The sequence below is a fragment of the Zingiber officinale genome, chromosome 11A, assembly GCF_018446385.1.
Source record: "Zingiber officinale cultivar Zhangliang chromosome 11A, Zo_v1.1, whole genome shotgun sequence".
Taxonomy (NCBI): domain Eukaryota; kingdom Viridiplantae; phylum Streptophyta; class Magnoliopsida; order Zingiberales; family Zingiberaceae; genus Zingiber; species Zingiber officinale.
In genome coordinates this window covers 70,860,549-70,868,089 of record NC_056006.1, presented here as the reverse complement: position 1 = coordinate 70,868,089, position 7,541 = coordinate 70,860,549, and positions in this window count along the sequence as shown.

Here is a 7,541-nt window from a genome sequence, read left to right as displayed (position 1 = left end):
CCCTCTTGCCGGTGTAACAACTCAAATTTCCTTATTCCGAGTCCTAATAGTAATTAAAAATATTTAAAGATGCTTTAGAAATATTCTAGAGATTTTTAGAGTATTTTTATGCAAATTTTGGAGTTTGTTTGGTATTTTTACCAAAAGAAACAAGTTGCAAAAATAAAGAGGTTGAGCCGAGGTTCGAACCGGAGACCTCCGGTTAAGCAAAACCTTAAGTTGTCTCGGATGACCAGGAACCCAGCAGGGCCATGCTGATGAAATAGATAGCAGAATTTATTTAAGAGATAATAGAGAATAGAATACCCAAAAAATAAATAAAAGTGGTTCGGCTGAGGTTCGAACCCGCGACCTTCGACCCGAACCAACACTTAAACATTACGCGATAGCCAAGGGCCCAAACAAGTGTTTCGTGATCAAATAGATAGCGAAATAAACATAAGCAGTAATAGAAAATAGAAAATACTTAGGTATAAAAGAGATTCGGCCGAGGTTCGAACCTGCGACCTCCGGCCCGGTCCAAGACTTAAGTGGAGCGCGATGACCAAGCGCCCAAGCGGGCCGTGTTGAGCAAATATCGGGCAAAATTTATTTAAGCAATAGTAGTTGACAGAAATACTAAGTTATAAAGAGGGATAAGTTGAGGTTTTGTTTCCGTGACCTAAACCTCTCCTCTCCTTTTCTCTCTCGTGTGTGACGACCGTTTGGCCGAAAACAAAGAAGAGAAGCTAGGGCTTCTCTCCGGCGAGTGGTTGAGGGTGATTTCCGAGAGGTTTCTTCACCATCACGATCCTCTTGGCGAGGATAATCTGTAGGCATGAAGAAGAAGCCCAAAACATGCAAATCTCTGAAACCCTAGAAGCCTAATTCGGATTGTAAGTCCAAGAAACCAAGGTAAGTGCTTTCTCACCTACGGTAGGAGTAGTTTCAAATTCATGTTAGTTTCATGTGTTTCCGAAGCTTGTTGTAAGGAGCAGTGGTTTAATTGAAGTTTCTGCTGTGAGTTTTGAAAGAAAGAACATGAAAAGTTAAGTATGTGGAGTATTTTGTTTCTTTTGGTTTCCTGTCGTGCCACTGAACAGGAGGAATAGTTTCTTTTGGCTTTCAGATTTTGGTTGTAGAGAATTATGATTTTAGGGATTATTAGAATAGATCCAAGATTTTACTTTCTTCCTTGCAATTCTGTTGAAGCTTGTTTAAAGATTTCAGATTTTAGTTCTGATCCATTGGTTGGGTAGCCTTGCAAATCTCGGTTTGTGATTTGAAATAGCATGGATATCTGGAAGTGTTCGGATTGTAGTTTTGATCCGTTGGTTGTGTAATGTAGTTTCAATTTCAGAATTTCTTTTGTTAAATCTGAGCATGAGGTTTAGATGTGCTTTCTTGCTACCATTCATTCTAGGATACAGATTTGAGTTTCCTTATTCTATCATGAGGTTTAGATATGCTTCCTTGTTACATTCATTCTAGGATACAGATTTGAGTTTCTTTATTCTAGCATGAGGTTTAGATATGCTTCCTTGCTACTATCCAAATAAGCATACAGAATTAAGTTCCTTGTTATCTCAATATGCATGAACGATTTTATTTATAAGCATGCAGTGTTTGATATCTCAGTTGTAGTCTTTAGTTTTATATCTCTTGTATTTAGAGTCAATTGTTATAAGCATAGTTTCTTATCTTGCTCCAGATTTTTGTACATAAACATTTATGAGTAATTGTAAGTAAAGAAAGGCCAAGGTCTTAATTTCTGGTCCCAAATTCAAGCAATTGAGGATCAGCAGCACACCTAGTGCTCGAAGAAATGCTGAGGCATTTGTTCTAAGAGTTCTAAACACATATTAAGTATTTTATTTTTAAGAGGTTAGTACCCGACTTCCGAGGTTGTCGTTAAACAAATCCAGGTGACCAATTCTGAGGTCTTGGCCCTGGTAAGACCAAGGTCTTTACCCTTGTAGAACTGGTGGCTCGCTACCTCAGTTTTACTAGGGAGCATGCAATGGTACTACGCCTGGGCCCAAGAGAGAATTGATTATTTTTTTGAAGTATAAAAGTATAAAATTTTAAACAAATGAAATAAGCTTCACATAAGTTTAAAATTCAGCAAGTTTAGTTTTCTTATATTCTGACATGTTGTTTAGATTTGCTTACATGTTTAGTATTTCAGTATGCTATGTTTCTTTTGCTGTTAGAGATAAGCTATTTATGTTTCCGTTGTCACTAATTGCATATCTAGAGAGTTTTATGTATTGATAATTACTTGTGAACAACTCTAATTAAGTAAAGTTAATAGTCCAGTAGCGCTCCACCCTCATAGAGTAGTAGTGAGGAGGGTGGGGTGTTACAAGTTGGTATCAGAGCAGTCCCCATTCTCCAGCATCACACACACATCAACATCAACCTTGCCGTCTTCAAGTAAGAAAGTATTTAAAATTCTTTCATTAGTATGTCTTTCCTTTATTATTTACAGTATAGAGAAATGTTTAGAAGTACAGCTCACTTGTAGTAAGAGGTTTTTTCCGTTGATTTCTCGTTGTAGAATATTGTATGTGTATATTTCTTTTGTATTTTATGCATGATTGTGTGTTACCTAGTTAGTTTCACTTATAGATGCATATGGAAAAAAAAAATACCCTATCAGTATTTTGAGTTTAAGAAAAGTATAAGAAAGATAAAGAAAAGAAAGAAAAAGATCAAGGCCTTAAGTAGATCCCAAGGTCAAGACTTTAGGGATTTTGGCATCAGAAGTGCGAGGAAACTACTTGGGAGCGTAAGGACAGTATGAGACAGAGATATCCGGAGTTATTCTAAGTTTGAGGACGAATTTTTTATAAGGTGTGGGGAATTGTAACAACCCAAATTTCCTCATTCCAAGTCCTAATAGTAATTAAAAATATTTAGAGATGCTTTAGAAATATTCTAGAGATTTTTAGAAATTTTTAGAGTATTTTTATGCAATTTTTGGAGTTCGTTTGGTATTTTTACCAAAAGAAATAAGTTGCAAAAATAAAGAGGTTGAGCCGAGGTTCGAACCGGAGACCTCCGGTTAAGCAAAACCTTAGGTTGTCTCGGATGACGAGGAATCCAGCAGGGCCATGCTGATGAAATAGATAGCAGAATTTATTTAAGAGATAATAGAGAATAGAATACCTAAAAAATAAATAAAAGAGGTTCGGCTGAGGTTCGAACCCACGACCTCTGACCTGAACTAACACTTAAATGTAGCACGATAGACAAGCGCCCAAACAAGTGTTTCGTGATCAAATAGATAGCGAAATAAACTTAAGCAGTAATAGAAAACAGAAAATACTTATGTATAAAAGAGATTCGGCCGAGGTTCGAACCCGCGACCTCCGACCCTGTCCAAGACTTAAGCGGAGCGCGATGACCAAGCGCCCAAGCGGGCCATGCTGAGCAAATATCGGGCGAAATTTATTTAAGCAATGGTAGTTAACAGAAATACTAAGTTATAAAGAGGGATAAGTTGAGGTTTTGTTTCCGTGACCTAAACCTCTCCTCTCCTTTTCTCTCTCGCGTGTGACGGTCGTTTGGGCGAAAACAAAGAAGAGAAGCTAGGGCTTCTCTCCGACGAGCGGTTGAGGGTGATTTCTGAGAGGTTTCTTCACCATCACGATCCTCTCGGTGAGGAGAATCTGTAGGCACGAAGAAGAAGCCGAAAACTTGCAAATCTCCGAAACCCTAGAAGCCTAATTCAGATTGTAAGTCCAAGAAACCAAGGTAAGTGCATTCTCACCTGCGGTAGGAGTAGTTTCGATTTCATGTTAGTTTCATGTGTTTCCGAAGCTTGTTGTAAGGAGCAGTGGTTTAATTGAAGTTTCTGCCGTGAGTTTTGAAAGAAAGAACATGAAAAGTTAAGTATGTGGAGTATTTCGTTTCTTTTGGTTTCCTGCCGTGCCACTGAATAGGAGGAATAGTTTCTTTTGGCTTTCAGATTTTGGTTGTAGAGAATTGTGATTTTTAGGGATTATTAGAATAGATCCAAGATTTTACTTTCTTCCTTGCAATTTTGTTGAAGCATGTTTAAAGATTTCGGATTTCAGTTCTGAGCCATTGGTTGAGTAGCCTTGCAAATCTCGATTTGTGGTTTGAAATAACATGGATATCTGGAAGTGTTCGGATTGTAATTTTGATCTGTTGGTTGTGTAGTGTAGTTTCAATTTCAGAATTTCTTTTGTTAAATCTGAGCATGAGGTTTAGATATGCTTTCTTGCTACCATTAATTCTAGGATACAGATTTGAGTTTCCTTATTCTAGCATGAGGTTTAGATATGCTTCCTTGTTACATTCATTCTAGGATACAGATTTGAGTTTCTTTATTCTAGCATGAGGTTTAGATATGCTTCCTTGCTACTATCCAAATAAGCATACAGAATTAAGTTCCTTGTTATCTCAATATGCATGAACAATTTTATTTATAAGCATGCATTGTTTGATATCTCAGTTGTCGGCTTCAGTTTTATATCTCTTGTATTTAGAGTCAATTGTTATAATAATAGTTTCTTATCTTACTCCAGATTTTTGTACATAAACATTTATGAGTAATTGTAAGTAAAGAAAGGACAAGGTCTTAATTTCTGGTCCCAAATTCCAGCAATTGAGGATCAACAGCACACCTAGTGCTCGAAGAAATGCCGAGGCATTTGTTCTAAGAGTTCTAAACACATAATAAATATTTTATTTTTAAGAGGCTAGTACCCGACTTCCGAGGTTATCGTTAAACAAATCCAGGTGACCAATTCCGAGGTCTTGGCCCTGGAAAGACCAATGTCTTTACCCTTGTAGAACTGGTGGCTCGCTACCTCAGGTTTACTAGGGAGCATGCAATGGTACTACGTATGGGCCCAAGAGAGAATTGATTATTATTTTGAAGTATAAAAGTATAAAATTTTAAACAAATGAAATAAGCTTCACATAAGTTTAAAATTCAGCAAGTTTAGTTTTCTTATATGTTGACATGTTGTTTAGATTTGCTTACATATTTAGTATTTTAGTATGCTATGTTTCTTTTGCTGTTAGAGATAAGCTATTTATGTTTCCGCTGTCACTAATTGCATGTCTAGAGAGTTTTATGTATTGATAGTTAATAGTCCAGTAGCGCTCCACCCTCACAGACTAGTAGTGAGGAGGGTGGGGTGTTACAAGTTGGTATCAGAGCAGTCCCCATTCTCCAGCATCACACACACATCAACACCAACTTTGCCGTCTTCAAGTAAGAAAGTATTTAAAATTCTTTCATTAGTATGTCTTTCCTTTATTATTTGCAGTATAGAGAAATGTTTAGAAGTACTGCTCACCTGTAGTAAGAGGTGTTTTCCATTGATTTCTCGTTGTAGAAATATTGTATGTGCAGATTTCTTTTGTGTTATATGCATGATTGTGTGTTACTTAGTTAGTTTCACTTATAGATGCATATGGAAACAAAATACCCTATCAGTATTTTGAGTTTAAGAAAAGTATAAGAAAGATAAAGAAAAGAATGAAAAAGGCTAAGGCCTTAAGTAGATCCCAATGTCAAAACTTTAGGGAATTTTGCATCAGAAGTGCGAGGTAACTACTTGGGAGCGTAAGGAGTATGAGACAGAGATATCCAGAGTTATTCTAAGTTCGAGGACGAAATTTTTATAAGGTGTGGGGAATTATAACAACTCAAATTTCCTCATTCCGAGTCCTAATAGTAATTAAAAATATTTAGTTATGCTTTAGAAATATTCTAGAGATTTTTAGAAATTTTTAGAGTATTTTTATGAAATTTTTGGAGTTCGTTTGGTATTTTTACCAAAAGAAACAAGTTGCAAAAATAAAGAGGTTGAGCCGAGGTTCGAACCGGAGACCTCCGGTTAAGCAAAACCTTAAGTTGTCTCGGATGACGAGGAATCTAGCAGGGCCATGCTGATGAAATAGATAGCAGAATTTATTTAAGAGATAACAGAGAACAGAATACCCAAAAAATAAATAAAAGAGGTTCGGTTGAGGTTCGAACCCACGACCTCCGACCCGAACCAACACTTAAACGTAGCGCGATAGCCAAGCACCGAAACAAGTGTTTCGTGATCAAATAGATAGCGAAATAAACTTAAGCAGTAATAGAAAATAGAAAATACTTAGGTATAAAAGAGATTCGGCCGAGGTTCGAACCCGCGACCTCCGACCCGGTCCAAGACTTAAGCGGAGCGCGATGACCAAGCGCCCAAGCGGGCCATGCTGAGCAAATATCGGGCGAAATTTATTTATGCAATGGTAGTTAATAGAAATACTAAGTTATAAAGAGGGATAAGTTGAGGTTTTGTTTCTGTGACCTAAACCTCTCCTCTCCTTTTCTCTCTCGCGTGTGACGGCCGTTTGGGCGAAAACAGAGAAGAGAAGCTAGGGCTTCTCTCCGGCGAGCGGTTGAGGGTAATTTCCGAGAGGTTTCTTCACCATCACGATCCTCTCGGCGAGGAGAATCTGTAGCCACGAAGAAGAAGCCGAAAACTTGCAAATCTCCGAAACCCTAGAAGCCTAATTCAGATTGTAAGTCCAAGAAACCAAGGTAAGTGCATTCTCACCTGCGGTAGGAATAGTTTTGATTTCATGTTAGTTTCATGTGTTTCCGAAGCTTGTTGTAAGGAGCAGTGGTTTAATTGAAGTTTCTGCCGTGAGTTTTGAAAGAAAGAACATGAAAAGTTAAGTATGTGGAGTATTTCGTTTCTTTTGGTTTCCTGCCGTGCCACTGAACAGGAGGAATAGTTTCTTTTGGCTTTCAGATTTTGGTTGTAGAGAATTGTGATTTTTAGGGATTATTAGAATAGATCCAAGATTTTACTTTCTTCCTTGCAATTTTGTTGAAGCATGTTTAAAGATTTCAGATTTCAATTCTGAGCCATTGGTTGAGTAGCCTTGCAAATCTTGATTTGTGGTTTGAAATAACATGGATATCTGGAAGTGTTCAGATTGTAGTTTTGATCCGTTGGTTGTGTAGTGTAGTTTCAATTTCAGAATTTCTTTTGTTAAATCTGAGCATGAGGTTTAGATGTGCTTTCTTGCTACCATTAATTCTAGGATACAGATTTGAGTTTCCTTATTCTAGCATGAGGTTTAGATATGCTTCCTTGTTACATCATTCTAGGACATAGATTTGAATTTCTTTATTCTAGCATGAGGTTTAAATATGCTTCCTTGCTACTATCCAAATAAGCATACAGAATTAAGTTCCTTGTTATCTCAATATGCATGAACGATTTTATTTATAAGCATGCAGTGTTTGATATCTCAGTTATAGGCTTCAGTTTTATATCTCTTGTATTTAGAGTCAGTTGTTATAAGAATAGTTTCTTATCTTTCTCCAGATTTTTGTACATAAACATTTATGAGTAATTGTAAGTAAAGAAAGGCCAAGGTCTTAATTTCTGGTCCCAAATTCCAGCATTTGAGGATCAGCAGCACACCTAGTGCTCGAAGAAATGCCGAGGCATTTGTTCTAAGAGTTCTAAACAGATAATAAGTATTTTATTTTTAAGAGGCTAGTACCCGACTTCCGAGGT